This window comes from Syngnathus acus, chromosome 5 (assembly GCF_901709675.1).
Source record: "Syngnathus acus chromosome 5, fSynAcu1.2, whole genome shotgun sequence".
Classification (NCBI taxonomy): domain Eukaryota; kingdom Metazoa; phylum Chordata; class Actinopteri; order Syngnathiformes; family Syngnathidae; genus Syngnathus; species Syngnathus acus.
Window position 1 is genome coordinate 1,056,300 of NC_051091.1, and position 18,290 is coordinate 1,074,589.

The 18,290-nt window shown below is 43.7% G+C and overlaps 1 protein-coding gene across 1 annotated transcript in view; it reads left to right on the top strand.

Moving 5' to 3' along the window:
* The first annotated feature begins 3,026 nt into the window (after positions 1-3,026).
* si:dkey-238f9.1 (chemokine-like protein TAFA-2) overlaps positions 3,027-18,290 on the top strand; it is a 52,809-nt gene continuing 37,545 nt past the window's right edge. Inside the window, exon 1 of the mRNA XM_037251938.1 lies at positions 3,027-3,523. The gene's annotated coding sequence lies outside the window, so the exon portion shown is untranslated. The remainder of the gene's footprint in view (positions 3,524-18,290) is intronic.

Below are 18,290 nucleotides of genomic sequence, written 5' to 3' on the forward strand. Positions count from 1 at the left end.
CTCCTCTGAGCACCCATGTGACGACCAGGCGGCGTTTGCCTCATTCACAGCCCCCAGTAAAAAAAAAAAAAAAAAAACAACCCTTACGCACATCAAAATGTATATAAGTACGCATATATGTACTGCATTCGGGGCGGCTTTGTTTGTACACATGTCACATGTCTCCAATCACTAGCCTACAACATAATCTTTATATTACTGCAAATATTTTTAGGGAAAAAATAAATAAAAATCTCCGGGCGCTAAATACAAAACAACTAAACTAGAAATTTCGGCAAATTCAGTTCTGGTTCTTGCATATAAGTTCGGCTGGTGCAACGCCCTTGATCTTACTTACAGTTTTTATATGGTCAAATGATGTTGTTTATTCGAGCTGATGCAATGTCAAACATAACTATATGTTGAGGTGACCTAACAGGGCTTTATCTCAGGGCATAATCCATTTCTCAGCTTATCTCTTACGCTGATATCAGCGGATGTGTACTTTTATGACGCAACTATTTGATTATAAGAGCCTGTTGTGATTCCATCTGTTATCAGCAACAACAGAACATAAGGTGCATTCAAACAAGGTATTTTCATTGAAATGTAATCTACTTCATTCCACTTCATTTGTATTTCTTTTTATTCCAATATATAGACTTTACATGTAGCTATTTAGTTTTGTTGTGGTATTGTTATCATCAGTATTTTTATTCTTCATGTTTTGCAACGTAAGTGACGACAACATGATTGAGCTTGCGCTTTTGTGAGTTGTCCACTAGATGGACTTCAAGTACTGCTCTTCTATGTCCTGTTATTTTCTGTGGTCATAGATTTGCACTTTGTCGCTTCATCACCTGTTTCACTTCATGTTTTTAGTCTTTTTGATATTCCTCACCGGTTTCTCCATTGTTGACATTGTTTTTTTTTTGTAGCTGCCTTTACCTTTGTGTTCTTGGTCGCTGACTTCTTGGCCATATGCCTCTTCTTTTTGTGCTTCATCTTCTCCATCCTCAGATGCCAGCCACAGTTTGTACTGTGTTTTTGTAGATGATAGTATTTGTTGATTGTTGTCCATCACCTGACACCACCTCAGCAAGGTGGTTCCCTTTGATTACAGTAGTCTACCCTCTTTAGAGACCGGGCCAAGATGGCTGCTCCTTTTCCGGCTCTATTGCTAGAAAGCCATTAACGGCTCATGCGGGACAAAGGTCGGCAAAAGACGCGGTGCCCGCCCGCCCGCACGCACACGGTCATCAAGCCTCTAGCCTGTAGCGGCCTCTAGCCGAGTGTCTGCGGCGGAAGAAGAATAACTGTCCCAGCGGCTGTGGACCTGTTGGACTAACTGAGGGCATTAAGCGGCGTTTCCGCTGCATTATTGATGGCTGGCTCCATTCCTGAGGCCATTATGCCTCCTATTTTCCCTCTCACAGTAGTCTGCCTGCTTGCCTGCCTGCCTGCCTGCCTGCCTGCCTGCCTTCCGTCCCACATGTCTTCAGACACACTTTGGCAACAACCAAGGCAAGCGAGGGTTCAGGGGGAGTTCCGTGCCGTGTGCTGTTATTTTAAGCAGCGCCGCTGGAATTGACGTCCACCCCGCATTTACTTTTGGACAAGGCCAAGTCATCATATAACAGCAAAATGAGTGACAGATTGTACACTTTGACATGTTTGGACGGAGCCCTTGTTCTGGTCAATTTCCAAGCGTTTCGGTCTTTGGTGGCATCTTTGCTGAGGAAAGCTTCGACGGGAAAAAGACAAACAAAAGAACTGAAGGAGATGTGATTTCAGGTGTTCTGAACACAGCAAATGCTTCAAATGAGGGCTTTTCCTTTTCATTTTAACGCCCAAATGACCACAGCGACCTCGTGACTCATCTGTGGCTGCCACATCCGTCCGTCGTGGGCACTAGCTCTCAAAACACAAAAGTGAGCGCCGGCGGCTTCTGCTATCTGCGCTCGCACAGCTGGAGACTCCTCACCTCAAGGCCGACCTCATCCTGTCAGATGATTTAATGAGCGGCGCCCGTGTCACAAAGTCCGGTGTCAGGGAATGACAAGATGGGTCCGCACAATGCACCAAAGATTAATGAGGTCATCGCTTTGCTCTGTGAGCGCGTGACAGAGAGGAAGGAGGGAAATAGGATGTTCTTTGGGGATCATATCATGACAGACATAAATAGAATCAAAAGAGCAACTTCCCTATTCACAGGCAATGATTGACGTGTGTAGCATAGGTAGGCGTAGATCAGCACGGAAAATCCTGCCTTACCCTGCCGGGTCAATGCTAATGTCCTGACATTCTCCCAACATTTGGGTATTCATCTGTGTGTGTTTCCATTCAGGAGGATTACAGCTCACAAGGTGTTCGCAAAAAAAATTAATAATAATAAAAAAAGAAAAAGTTGGCCAAAGTCAAGAGCGTATGCGACACAATAAGATGAATTGTTACCCGAGGGAAAAGCCAGTGTGTGAGAAATGGAAAATAAAATTCCAACAATAACAAAATGAGTGGAGGGAAGAGTTCCTGCCGCTAATGCTTGAGAAGAGAGTTGACCACGCAGCTTCCGTTGCTGTAGACGCTGGTTATGTCTCAGACAGCAGTTAGTGCATGAAACACTTTGAAAAGTCTTAACTCCATATAATATTCAATGACCACATCATTTGCTAGCCTAAAGCCAGGATCCCATACACCGACCGTAAGGCCCTGTTAAAACACTTTCCCTCCCCTCCCTCCGATCAAAGTCTTGAATGATCCAAAGTCTTTCACAGATCATCCTGACTTGTTTGATTGGGTGTGTTCTAATGCAAAAAAGGATGCCACAGTACATATGACAATAAAGATAAAGAAAGCTAAGATGGGATACAATAAGAGTGACCAAAGTGTGTCTCATGGAGACAAAAGGCTGCTTCACTCACCCAAAGCTGTTGCCATATCATCCTCCTCAACAAGCCTTGAGGTGAGGTCAACTCAGCTCCCTCCCTGACGTCACCACAGGGGGGCGCTACAACAACGGCACAGACGCTCATTGCTGTTCCGTGGTACAGCGGGATGATTCCGGCGTCTCTCATCAGCCGTCGGACGCCTCCAGTCCAAATCATTCTTCCGACCAGAGGAAGACGCAGCTCCAAAGAAAATACAACCGCAACTGGTCCACACGATGGAGGATTCTTGTCCCATCATTCGTTCTATTGCATGACAAATGGCAAAAAGCATGCGTGACGGCTGAGCGTTTGCACAAGACGCTCGGAAGCACCAGAAGATGAGGAGAAGTTGAGGAGCCGCAACTTTTATCACTTTCAAGCTGCCTCTCGCCTCCATCACACTTGCACCGACCGGTGGATTGTTTGTGCGCGTCTGGAGAACGACACAAGAACACAAACTGAGTGCATCGTTTCACACCAAGGTTATGTTTTTTGGAGCCGAGGGGAAATTGCTTTTTCTCCAACAACAACAACAAGAAGAAGATGTCTGGCTGGGCTTTGTGGTTGAAAATGGAGAATAAATGAAATCTCGGGATTAATTGACATCACGACGTCAGGTAGGACGTGCCTCACTCTTAATTGCATTTGAATGAAGTTCATGCGTGTACTATTTTTTATTTATTTTTGGATGGATGGATCCGACACATCGGAAATATCATTTAGCCTACAATACAGGTCCTCTGATAATCGTGATTTCAATGGTGTGGCTACGCAGCAGGCTGTCTTGAAAGGTGCATTTGTGCAGCATCTCTATTTGGATGCACAAAAAAGACTCTTCTGTCTTGCCTGCACTCCATCCATGCTGAGTGGATGCAGAGCCCAAGTCGTGATACGTGATCTTCAGCTCAAATGGCAAGAGAGAGAAAGACCCCCCTCACCCCACCCACCTTCCCCTATTTACACCTCTTATCGCCTCAATATCAAAGGCTGCAGATACTTTTGATATGATGGGCAAGAAGACATCCCATTTATGCATCATCTACAAAGCCATGCAGAGGTTGTTGCTCAGAGATGCTTCATGGCTGCTGGAGGACCGTGAACAGATAGAGAGTGAGGGGGGAAAAAAAACCCCAAAAAACTTCAGGTCCACATTTGTCACAGTTCCGGATGGCATGCCGATGATCGGACTGGTATCCTTTGAAATGAGCAGACTGCGTCATTTAACATGACATCACACAGCGGCTTCTTTTACCAATACAGTGAAGCCTTATTCACGGTGAGGGATCTGCCCACTCTGTGGAGGTAAAAAGCTTAAGCGCAGAGAGGCTATGGTCCAACTTTTTTGAAATGATTTACTCAAAGTGAATAAAACACGGTATTTCATATCACGTTGTGTTCCGAACGATACATTTCGATTTGTTACAATAAGTAACGATACAATATGTTATCATAAGTTATGTTAAATTTTGCTAGGTTATGATGCAGAACAATATAAGATGATGAGGTTTTTTCTAAATACTTTTTAAAATTCATTCTGATGAGGTACGATAATGCCACATTACGTTAGGTCCGTCAGATGTCACGATGTTCTGTTCTGTTGTCATCTGTAACAATGCCTTCTTTTTTCCTGATTCTTTACAATCAGGTCGTATGTTCTGTAGCATCATGTTATGCTAGTATGCTACATTACAACATGCTATGTTATTTTGCAATTCTTGAGGTACAATTGAGGTAAGCTCACATAGTATCATGATTGTCAATAGTAAGATTCATCACGATTGATGATAAATAATGCGATGATAAGGTTTAAGCTATTTTATGCCACAACAATTTGTTATAAGGAGATTTTAAACACATCCAAGCCTATGAAACACTTTTGAAATCACACTGTAAACATATTGAAATACAAAATTGCAAGCATAAAATGTATCGTAAATACAATGTTAGTGTCCTAATGATGTGCCTTTAAGAAGCAAGGTGTTGGTCAGTCTGTGTGTGAGTGTCTGTGCGTGAGCTGTGGCTGACAGCAGCATTGGCTTTACATCCTGTCTCCCATCCATGTGTGGTCCCAGAATGAGCGCGTTTACAAAAAGGTTCACAAAGCAAAAATGCGCTTTGATTAGTTCACCTTTGTGCAAATTTTGAAAGAGTTCATGAACTTTCATTTCAAGTCAATCGTCTGCTAACTTTGCAGGGATTTGGGGTTCCGATGACGTTCTCTCTTTCATGGCAGTTGCCTCCAGGCAGGTGAAACATCCATTCATTTGGAGACGCCTTTGGGACCAAGGCCAGTTGAGCCTATTATTTTTGCAGCGTTGCACCAGATGATGGGAAGCCTTGTCAATGACTATGTTTTATTGTCTTCAAGACTGTGATTTGCATGATCCTGTCTCCCATCCATGTGTTCACCTTGTTCCTGTAACTGCCCTTCATCCTTTTTGACAACTGTTGTGCGGTCAGCTCTTTGTTCCCCCGCTCCCCTCCCCTCCCGTCCTCTCTGGCTCTTCCCTCAATTAGCGCTATCATCGCATTTCATCCTGCGGAGAGCGCATGGTAATAACCTTACGCGCCTATTGCGGGCTGATGCAATTCAGCAGTGATTAATTGAAGTCTCCTCAGAGAGTCCGAAGAGGCGTAGATCTTTCCTCCCCCCCCCACGCCTTTCGGCCGCCCCACCCCACCCCTCGGCTGACAGGAGAGCCATTATATTGTTTTATAGATCGCCATCAGTAGCCCTTGAAGCTGCCTGCGGCCCACTGTTGTCCTGGAGGCTTTTATTGTGCCGCATTATTGGCTGGCGTTGCTGACAGGCGGAGCAAAGGCCACCCTGGGATTAGTGGAGATGGGGGGGCTAGAGTGACAGCTAGTGAGTGACAATCACGAGCTAGAATCGCTTTGGCTGGTTATAGTTCAGTGTGAGTGTTGTGATGTGAGCTGTGGCCAACAGCAGCTACTTGCGGATATTGTCCTTTCAAAAAAAAAATTCTGGACTGTTTGTCCCGTTCTGCTGAAGTATGTTGATACCGTACATATTTTGTGAGCATTTCTATCTTTCATTATCAATGTGCCAAGGCCAAAATTCATGCCATAATCTTTATCTTCTACTAAGAATCTGTGCTGATCTCTAATTCACAGTGATGCAACACTGCCATCTCTCTTAGGTTTAGACACATCGCTGGCACGAGACAATTGGATTACAGATAATAAATACAGCAGTGACCGAGTTTTTTTTTCTTTCAATTCACTCGAGTGGCGCTATATCAAAGGAACATCGCATTTTCTAAATGGAGGTACTCGTTTTGTTTTGGGCTAAATTAAAGTTCCGCTCTACGATAAAATCATCGGTTACAGAACTATAGGTTGCGATAGAAAATTAACTTTTCCAGATACAATGAACAGTGGGAAATGTGCAAAGAAGTTTTGTAATTTGACGAGATGATCAACAGCAACTGTACCCACACCAGTAGGGCAAGGTTAACATATCCGCAGGCATCGACAAACAAATTTCAGCATTCCGAAAGAAAAGGCAGCCAGGGCATTGCAATTTTCACTTTTGAAAAAGCAACCTTGGCGCTACAAACGGATGCGCCTGCCTGGGCCGCAGCCTCGGCAGGCGCCTGCTTGAAATGCATGAGCCACCGGGAGAGGAGGAGGACGGCCAGGATGAAGAGGCTCGTCTGGACTTTTTGAGGAGCCACCGCAGGCTGCATTTGCGTTCTCTGCCGGCTTGCCGTTTGCGCTTTCAGATCCATAGTGAGTCACGTGTGCAGGTGTGTGCAGGTGAGCAGGAGACTAAAACAATGCATGGAAGCGCTTCATCAACTTAGCACACAAGATGAATATAATAGATGCTGGAATCCAATTAGGATAGTGTTTGTTGACTTTTTCTCTCGCTTATTCTTCTATTCAGCATCTACTCAACAGTCCGTTGAATGATTTCATGATGAAGTAGCCTGTTTCGATGCTTTTGTTTGCACATACAGTAGGCCCGCCCATTTGTTGAATCAGCAGCAGTAGCACAACAACCTAAGTATCATCCTCCTCCATTTTTTCCTCACTCTCACGGCAGTAATCTGTGAACCAGAAAAAGTCGGCCCATCTAGCGACATGATTAGGCCCAATTTTGGAACGTGTTCTGGTAGGCTAATGTGTTTGGAAAGCACTTTTTTTTTCTCCCTCAGCTGGCAAAGCCAATCCAGGGACCCTTTTAAGGGGGTGTGGGAAGGCCCGCCGCCATAGGCAACAAAAGCAGCCTTGTGGCGCTTCCTGTCGGAGGAGGCAGAGCACATAGCGTGTTTTATTGATGCCATTTAAGGCGAGCATGTCCACAATGGGCCCGGCCGCGATGAAGTGTAACCGCAGACAAAAAAACATGAAGACAATAAACAAACAAATTGGTTTCCTGGAAGCCAGCGGTGTCCCGCTCGCTCGCTCACTCATGCGACCTGATGTGGCAAGCTGTTTCTACCGCCTACCTCGGAGATTAGACTCGGAGACGAAGGAAGGCGCAACTCCATCTCTTATTTATTCAGCCTAATTTGCACCATGCGTGTCTGCTGGTTGCAGCCACGTCTGAGACTCTGTGTGTGTCCGGAGAGAGAGACAGACAGAGAGAGAGAGACAGACAGAGCGAGAGAGAGACAGACAGACAGACAGACAGACAGATAGAGCGAGAGAGAGCGAGCGAGGTTGAATGTGTGAGGTGGCTATGGTGACGTTCTTGCAGTGGTCTCCATTCCACCGATGACTTTTATTTGTTTTGATATTTTGCCACCCGATAAGAATCTCTTTCCGAATGAGTGAACAGCTACTTCTCCAAATGTTGTCTCCCAACTGGTTTCAGGCACTTCAGAGCAGAAGCATAGAACGAGAACCACCACGCTGCATCTCAACGGATTCTCGTAGTCGTCGTCCAGCATTTGAGTGGCAATGTCGACGCTGTGAAAGAAGCCGTCGCTCAAAGGCAGCGGCGACGACGCTTGACTTTCATCTATTGGAACGAGCCCCCCCCCCCCTCGTCGTCTTCTTCTTCCTTGCACTCGTCTCATGCTGGTACACAATAGATTGTTGTTGTGGTGCAAGGCAACATTTCTCTGGGCTGATGAATAGAGTAGAAGCGAGTCAACAAGGATGGAAACACTGTCAATGTTTTTTCCGCGACATTAGAAGGAATGGAAAAAGATGTCATCAATGGCATTCATCTTTCTTGATCATCTTCTGTCTCCTGCTGTCTGTTGTCTTGGCTTATTCATCCATTTTTCCTTCTGGTCTTTGTCGTCATCACTTTGTGCTCTCCCAGTCCCTTCTATTGTCCTCTTTGGCACATTCTTGGCCAATATCATCTTGGACGTGGGCTTCTGCTTCATCAACTTTTCTTCATCTCGGTCTTTTGTCACTTTGATCGCTTCTGCTTTGCCGTTTTCTGCCTCTCCATCATCTTCTGTCTCTTCCTCCTCTGCAACATGTACAATTCCTTCATCAATATCTTCCTTGTCATCTTCATCTGCTTTGTTTCTTGTCTTCTTGTCTTACGTAATGGTAAATGCTACTTTGTCCTAAAGTTGACCTTAATGGCAATCTCATGGATTGATATGATTTCAAAGCTCCAAATCCTAAACGCCCCTCCAAATGGGACAGTTTAGCAAAGAACTGTCCTCAGTCACTATTTTATCCTAATTGTATTGCTGTCGGAGCAATTTGCCAGCACTTTATTAAGATGACGGGCACGGTGGTTCTTTTTCAGAGCAGCATGCCGCTTTACCGCTTTTCACATATAAAGCAGAATTAAACGCCTCGCCTCGGTAAAAACAATTTACTTCTCCTGACCTTGCTGTTTTCTCTGACTGTCTCCGCACACGCACACACACACATTCACAAGGTCCCTCACCGACAATAGCAGCAGTCGTGCGGCGGGATTAATTTCTCCTGGGCTTTGGACGCGGGTGCAAGAAAATAAAAGGGAAGGCAACTCAGGGGAAGCGCTCCACATGCACCTCGCCCCATTCTCACCTTTCCTCTCTGCTTTGCATGCGCCTCTCGCAAACACTTTGAGGTCGCCCGCCGCGCTTATGTGCTCAATTGTTTGCTCCAAAGGCAAATCCGGGAACCAATTGTCACATCAGAAGTATGAGCTGCTAAATAAACTGGACTTCCTTCCTTCCTTCCTTCCTTCCTTCCTTCCTTCCTTCCTTCCTTCCTTCCTTCCTTGTGACTGCAGATATAAAATTCTGCTTGTGTTCACAGGTGCCCCCCCCCGCCCCAGGCATTAATTCATTTACAAATATTTAATAATTCATCTCAGCGGCCCTGCCCCGGGCATCCTGCCGCTGGCGGGTGTGTCTGCATGGACACCTTTTGTGCTCACTAATTGCATACTATGTCACACTGAGGCGATGGCGTTTTTTTAAGCAGCAGATTTAGGGCAATAAAAGTTGGATGCTTCAGACAAGATTTCATTGGAATTGAGAGCCCTGGAATGAACTAGAAATGATGAAATGTCACACGGGGTTATTAATGAATTGATGTGTATGACCTGCTGCCACTACCACCACTTTTCTGTCAGTTATCTATCCAAGTCCAGTTTTGGATCTAATTATCCTGCGCGATTTTCATGTGGTGCGAGGTGTGTTAAGAGACATTTTATCTTGCCGCCCTGGTTTGAAAATTGTTGGAGGTGATGATTGAAAATATCAAACCTGACATCTGCTTCGGGGAAGGAGGCTCACGATTGTCAGTGGCCAAATGGTTATGTGTGCTGTGTTGCTCATCTGGAGGACAATCCACTAGAAGAGCAGAATGTGAAATGACAGAGCTGTGTGTTGCAGGAGGGAGGGAGGTAGCGCTGCTTCATTATAGCTATGACATGCCACGGGGGCCAGGCTAAAGGAGGATGAAGAGTGGCGTAATTAAGAGCTGCAACTCTCATTCGGGAGAAAAGATGACAAGGGACCAATGTGCGATTTTCTTCATGAAAATTGACCTGCAGCAAACTCTCACTGGCAGTCTGTCAATGCTTTTAACTTACGACCTCAATAAAAACAATTAAAGCAATGGAGAATTTAAAGGCGCCTTCGTTCGCATAGTGTATGCAAGCGGCTATTTGATCGAGTCTTTGAATCTCCGACCCTCGTTTTTCAGGCCTTTTATCTTTCTGCGTGTTGAACTACGCAACGCCACGCTTAATTTAAGAGCTCTTTATGACGTGTTCTTAATAACGAGCTGTGGAATCAACATAAAGCCGAGTTGTAAATATGTTTACTGCTGCTATGGCGGCGGACTGGGTGTGTTGTGTGTGTGTGCGTGTGCGAGGGTTTTAGCACAGGCTGCCCTGTGCCAGAAATCAATGGAGGAAATATAGAAGCAATTATTTTGTGTCCAACACCCGCTGACAAAGTGGCAGCAAAGCGAGCCAAAGAGAAAACGCAGAATCGAGCCAAGAGCGCGGGTATGGATCTGGTGGGTCATATGAGATCCTGTTAGGATGCTGCGATCAATCACTTTTCCTCTCCCCCTTTTTATTATTTCGCCACTCGAGCTGATGATTTTCGTTTGCCTCGTGAGGAAAAACGCACCGGAGAAAGGTCATGCTGCGGAGTCCAAAGAATCCAAATCTTTGAAACAGCCCTGTAATGTGGTCAAATCCTCAACATGTAAAGTAAGCCGTCTTAGCATGTTGCAATCCCACTGTATGTTAGCATGCCAAATGCGTGAGCATTGTACCTTACTACGTGTAAACAAAATATGTTCACGTCATACGCTGATATGTCTCACCGCCATCTTTCTTCTAAGGATCCCCGAAGAGGCCAAACATTGCAAATTTGCTGAATCAATGGCTACAGCATGTGTAACAAATACAATGCACATTGTACGATATTTGAGCAATTTTGATCTTATCATTGACATCATAACTATGTCACAGCTATTCTCAGAAGTCCGTCCATTCGTCTACCTCCGTCATTGCTGAGCCGTCAGCAATGGCTCAATAAACGCCCCGCTTCATCTCAGCTCTTCATGTTCACAAGAAGCAGGCAAAGACGTCTTTTCCGTGGCTCCATTAAGTCGCGCAGCAAGTCCACGTTGGGCCAGAGACTGACGGGAACGGGGGAGAACTTGACAGAAGTGGCTTCTTCGCAGCTTTAATGATTTGACAGAGGGCACTTCTGGATTAAAATATGGCATATGTTGCCCAACCCGGAGAGCCCCTGGGCTGAAGTAGGAGTGAAGGGTCGGTTACGTGAAGCGGCACATTTTGCGGAGGCCCTTCTCCCCCTCCCCCTCCGAAGAGCGTGTTCTGCAATTGTGACAGGACATCAGCGGTCAGGGTTGAAGCGAGTCGGAGGAGTAGGACATGAAAATGAAAGGGTTCTGGCTCACTGCTAATGAACTGTGATGCCTGATGGCAGCTGTCAACTTCAACAGAATAGGAACTATTCATCATTCAAAGAAAGAAATGATTTGGGGATAGGAATCTTGGCTCTTTGAAAATGTTCTTCTCATTATTTCTTTTGTATTTGTTGTTGACATTTCACAAACGAATCGAGACAATCTGTGTACGTCGACGACTAGCTCGGGCTGTTGGTGGAAGTAGGACAGATATCTCCGCATGTGCATGTACGTTGTTGTGCATTAATAAGTCATTAAGAGCATGTGCTTTATCATCCTTGGCGAAAACACAAATGTGACAGCGTCATACTGTGAAGAAAAACTTGTTGCCTCACACTTAAGAATCCTCACTTATCTTCTTCAAGCGGTTTTACAATATATATATACATATACATATACATATGCATATACATATATACATATACATATATATATATATATATATATATATAACTGATTGTGTACAAATGCGCTATGTGTTTGTGCAGCTATATTGTGTATGTATTTATACAGGCAGCGAGCGGATGTGGTCTTTTGTGCTGTAGTGGTGTTTTTCACGCTTGGCTGAGCGCAGCAGCTGTGTGGCATTTGAGTGTTCTTCTTTTGGAGAAAGCAGGTGGCCCAGCATGATAGATCATAAGCATGCTCTCTGGCTCTCCTCTCCTGGCTTTCACATGCTAAATCAGCTCCAGTCCCGTAGCGCTACCATCAGATCTCCAACAGCAGTGCTAGCAGTTCACATGAACCTTCTTGATGCGCTCGCTTGACAATGAACTAAAATGTTGCTTCAAATATAACCACAGAGTCATTGAATCTTTGACTTTTTATCGTTGTGAATTACTGATCACGTACTTGGAATGCGCAGCATTTCCTGGCTCGATTGTGAAATGGTGATCAAGTGCCACGGAAATTCATATGCACGTTTCTACTCCTGTTGACTTCAACCTCTAAAAATATGAAGACGTTAGATATACCGTTAAGACAAAGAGCAATTCTAATGGAGGCCTCAGACTGTACGTCAGTTGAAATGTGGAAAGTCTTTCAGCTAACGTGTGCCATTTCCTGCACTTTGTGAACATTTAGCCAAACAAAGTAACTGTCAATCATATTTTAAATGAATGAATTTATTTTTGATATGTACGTGGTCTCCTCCTCTATTCCATTTCTTTCTTTGCCACTGATGATCTTTATTCTCGGGAAGAAGAAGATGAGATTGAGAAGAAGAGGAGGAGGAGGAGGAGGAGGAAGAAGAGGGCAATTCGGAGCGGAGCCCAGAGCAAACAGGACTAAAAATAATGAGTGTATGTGGCTCTGTTTGCCGCTCTTGCCCCCACAGGAATAACTCTGTGAGCGCACACATGAGTTCTGGACATGCAGCCTCCTCATTCACTTTCTTAAAATATCAAACAAACATAAAAAAGTTGTATTGATCTGAACTTGAAATACAGGAGATTTCCTCATCCACTTTCCTGACTTGCCCTGAGAAAGCGTGTTCAAACGTTATTATTAGCAGTGCGGAGTGACATCATCTCTCTAAGGGGAAAGTAAAGGGAGTTTGCTGACAATACTTCCAAAAAGAATCCAATTTCCCCCATCTTTGTGCCAGTAGATGTGTGTGTGTGTGTGTGTTCCGCATTTCCCAATCGCACAATGAATTGCAATCAAATGTTTACAGTGTGCAGATTTTGGCATTTCTTTGCATGATAATAATGTGAAATAATAATGAAACAAAAATAGGGTTTGGAATCTGAGGAAAGAGCAGCCCAAACAGAGTCTCGTTCGTTACGTGCTGATACCATGGCGCTGCCAAATCGCAGGTGGAAGCGGTAACAAGGGGAAGTGAGGTTTGTCGCTATAAACCTGAACGCAGCATTTTTCTTCCTTTATTATCTCACTTCTCTGTGTCTGCTTTGCTGGACTTCCCGTGTGTCGTCTTTGACACTCAAGCCATTTTTACTGCCTGTGTTTACTCAACCTGACATCTGAATAATTTTTTGCTTTCATAATAAAATCTGCGAGCACCATCTTTTTCATGCCACATGCTGGAAATGGAAAAGGGCCGCCCATCTGTCTCCAATATCTGCTTCCCTTTGTGCCTGAATTCCTGCGCTCATAGCAGCATAGTGACTGGCAAACTGAATTAAATACAAATACAATCAAATAAAACACAACATTTCATGAGAATAAAAGAAAAGATCTTATCAACCTATGCCAAGAAAATGAAGGAGGTAACATTTGCAAAGTATACATACACGTACGAAGAATCGTCTGAGAATCACTGTACCAGGCAATTTACAAAAAGATTGCTACGCTAAAGTTAAACCAAAATGGATGACTTCAGTTTTGGGCATGGACCTCTTTCATGTCTTGTTATGATTTGGTCTGGTGATGATTATAAATTGAATGATTCCATTATTGATTCTGCTCAGCCTGATTCCTAGTAAAATGTTTCCCCCATTTGAGAGTGGATGAAAGAATTCAATGATACCAATGAGCTTTTTTTACTTCAACTCTTGAAGATGTTAACTTTGGACATGTGGACTCATAATACATTTTGTATGCTTAAAAAAAGCTAGCTATCTATCTACCAGATATCCGTGTGCCTTACACCGACCGGGAAGACGTGTCCTCAGAGGCAGAAATCTGGCATAATCTCTGGAAATCAAAGCAGAAGAGAAGCTCCCAGATGCACGCACAAGTGTTTCCTTGTCAGTTTTAAAGTCCAACTGATACAACAACTTGACATACGTATCTGTACTGATAACAGACAGCAGAGAGCTTATAGTTTTAATCATTCTTGCCAGATAGCATTTTTTGTTTAGTATCTTTTTTTTTTTTCTTCTTCACCGGATAAGATATATATATGACACAATTTAAGTGACATTTTCAATCTTTACACTACTCTAATTATGCTTCTTATGTACTCCCCCCCCCCCCCCACACACATACTATAAATGGTTTAATTTAGACAATTAAATGTTGTATAAAAGAGGAAATATCCAGCCGAATGATATCAAGGCACTTTTTAGAGTGGCACCTCTAGCAAGAGTAAGGCGAGCCTCCCCAGAGGCACATCTGACAGAGGTGAGTGTCAGAGCAGCCTTGCCAGAGGCAAGAGAATATTCTTTGTCATGAGGTGAACCGCGGCCGAGCATAAGTCGCTCTCAGCGACTTTGCCAAGCAGCTGAAGCCCGGACAAAGCGCTCGTTGTTGTTTTGGTTTCCCCTAAGAGGAATCGCGATCAGCAGGTGGACAAATAGAACAGAAACTTACGAGACATCAAATTAGTCTGAACGATTAAAAAAACAACAACCTGATTTTGATTTACATGCTTTAATTGGTGTTAATGGGAGTTTGTTAAAGTAGGAGCCATCCATTGGCCATTATCCGTTTGAAAATACAACTATCATGTTTATTCAAAGGTCACCCATGGTGGAGTTCTTTTTAATCCTTGGCATCCCCCAACGACTTCCTTGCCGTCCGCACTCTTAAATTCCTCATTTTCTGCTTCACCTCCCAGCCTCCTTGCTCATCCAGGGGAAGTGCATGAAAGGCCCAGCACACGCCTGGCCTGGTGCATTGGCTCCCATTTCTCCATCCACATTGGCGGTGGTGACTTCAAGATGGTCTCCTGGTTTTCCACGCCGCTTTGATGTTTGCTCAAAATGTGACCAATTAGTCCTCACAAATTGCATTTGCGCTTCCACTGATTTGCATCCAGTTGCTTCTTTAATTACTGTAATGAGAAACTATTTGCATGCATGCTGTTGCTTTTTAATAGCGCTCCCTGAAAAACATGTTTAGGAAAATAAAATGCCAGATAAAGATGGCAGAATGACAGAAAGTTTCAGGTCAAATCTCGTATTTTGCCGAGCCCATCTTGGCGTGCCTGGCGGGAGGCAAATGGTGCTCAGCTGGTTGCTGATTGGATGCTTGCTTGAATGCTGTCTTGAAGCAAGACAAACCGCTGGATTGCCGCGAGTGCCATAAAAACAAAAAAGGCATGGGAAATATGTAGATCCCTCTTGTGCTGCTATCACTGTTTTGGTGCCTTTGATTAAACGTCAGCGAGTTCCTCCAGCGGGTTGTTACCAAATCAAACGTTTCCGAGACTTTATTCATCCGAATTCCCATTTTGTTTGACGTTACAAGTTGCCATGTTCCTTTTTGCACGAATAGAGGCTGGGTTAGGGTTATTTTTTTTATATTATATATAGTCCGTTGTTATTCACAAAAACAAACTCGTAGGAATATCTGGATTTTTTTTGTGAGGGTAAATAAAGCCTTCAGAGCAAAAAGAAAGCGTACTCACTTGGAATAAACCATATTCAGCATTTTGAAAGTTAAGATGGCTGACTTGATCAGTGCAGTTGTCCGCACCTCACCTCCCGAATCCAACGCGGTCCATCTAAACACCCGATTCCGTGCCGACTGTGTCGTGCATGTGTCGCTGTGATAAAGAATCAACGGGGCAGATGTGCGAGAAAGATGTCATCCTCCGCATCCTCGTCATCCGATGACTGCGTGTTAAAAGTGACACACTTTCAGCCCACATACGTGTGCACACACTTTCTATCCAAAGTAGAACGTCACTGTATATGCATGACACTTTTTATTGAATGTGTTTTTTACTGCAGCTCAGCCTTGGGCTTTTTAGATTGTATGAAATTCAATTAGCGCACGACTTAATTGCGCTCCACTAGCATCACAGCAAGTTAATATTGTTGTTATGCAATCACGACTTGTGCATTTGTCCTATTGTCAAAAGAAATCCACTTATTGTTGTCTATGTATTGGGGTTAAGAGGAAAATGAAATACAATATATTCATAATGAAGTGAGTGGGAGGGCAGAATGAACTTTTGATGAGCACAGTACATGCAGATGTTTATAGTGGTATAAAAACTGCATCGCATCATATTCAAAGAGGTCGTTTTTTTGTGTCAAAATTGAAATGGAATTTTATTGTATGCATTTTGGTTGTTTTGAATGAAAAGGACATTTTATTTTGAATACACAACATTATCATATGTGACCTGACCTCGACAAATGAACCTTTGAGCCATTGGGGAAAAAATCTTTTTTCTTTAAGACGTGTGTTGGAGTACCATGGATCTCATTATCAACAATTTATATTCAGATCCACGTTATGGATTTGATCCACCACACTTGTTCTTCATGGTGAGAAGCCATCTCTCAGTACCACAGAATTGGAACAGAGGCTTATTTTAGTGAGCTGCACTCACACCTGTATGCCAGACACAACACGTCAAACTGATCAAGTAACACATCGACAAAGGGAAGATGTCAAACTGTGTCCTGGTAAACAAAAGACAAAAGTCTAATTGGTGAGGAAGCCTCCTTGAGGTTTAGCATCTGTTTGCAGTGTGTGTGTGCGCGCACGTGTGTGTGTGTTGGTGTGCGTGTGAGCGGCCGTCAGTGGCGCATATATTTGTGCCTGTGAGATTATGCTAAACAAGCTTACACAATGCGTTTAGTACGCAGGCCGCTAATAAAACATCATCTTGCGCAGTCACAATTCTTGCAGCGGAACAAAAAGGAGGGGCAAAGCGGCAGTCACGTGTCAGTCAAAATTGCAGCACCACCATTTTATCATGCCGAGCTAGTCTTTGGTCACTTACATACGTACGTACGTCAGGCATTCTAGCAGCAGCAGCACAGGTTTTATCTTGAGACAGTTCCAGCATTTTGGTCTTGCTAAGGTTTAACATGTCATACACCATAGACTGGTTTTAATTAGAGCTGCAGGTATCGAATATAATTAGAATCAACCATCCTGCCAATGATGTCATCAACTCATAGATTTAAAAAACAAAAAGATTCTGCATCATTCAACAACAAAATGTGCATCCACCGAATGTATCATCTGCGAGTGTGTGGCTTTAGTATGAGGTAAAGGCTGGCCAATGAATGTCGAGTCAGCAGTTGTGAGCTTAAGGTTGGTGCTTGGCTAACTTTGTTGTTCTCTTGAAATGATCAACATTCTGTCCGTGACGCACTATTTCCTCTTGGCTTTCCGCCATGTAATATAAACTATCTTTCTGATTAATCGGCATTATAACAGCACAGCAAATTGTTTCATCAAAATGTGGTAATTGTTGTCATCTATTAAGAAACATTGCTTTTATGTTGACCAGAAGTAATCTATCTTCTGGAAGGATGCTACGGCAAATTATGCCAGGATGACTGAGAGAGTTTTTACACTATGTGTGTGTTTTAATCCTGCTTATAAATAGAAGAATCTATTTTTATCCATCAGAAGACCTCAATAAAACGCAACGTTGGTACAGCTTCATTTTGCAGCCTGGAATCAAAATGTCAATCATTAAGGCAATTTAAAAAAGAAAACAAGACAAAAAAGCAAACAGCCTCCATTGACTTCCTTCCGGCTGTCATCTTCCCTGGCATGTTTTATGCATGATGTCAGTGCAGTGCTAATTGGTGGATGATTTATTTTGTAGAGCTACAAATAGCATAAATGAGACTATTATGGGAGGCTTATTCAATTATCGCAATTCTACCGTTGTCACCTGTCCACTGACTACCAGACAGAGTAGCAAAGTGTCATATTTTCAGTGTTATTGCATTAAAAGATTTGATGAAATATTTAGAAACATGTCAGTCATTTTTGTGATTGCATCAAAACGTCAGCCATTGTTTCCTTACCTACTTTTGCCATCGATGCAAATTGCATTGTCTTCCCTAACGCTCATTTTTTTAGCACGACCCCATGTGCTGTTTGTTTGTCCTGGTGGCGTGTTTAGTCTCTTGGCTTACATTAAAAATAACACATAAAGTGGTGGCTAGATGGCACTTTTAGCTAAAGCCTCTGCAGAGTAGAGGTTGGCGGAATTAGTGCGCGCAACTCTGAAGCAGAGTGGACTCCCAATTTTCTGTTTAATAGCCCGCATACTCTCGTCGTCCACTCACACTAAATGCGCCCCCCCCCTCCCCACCATCGCCACACACACTCACAGCCAAC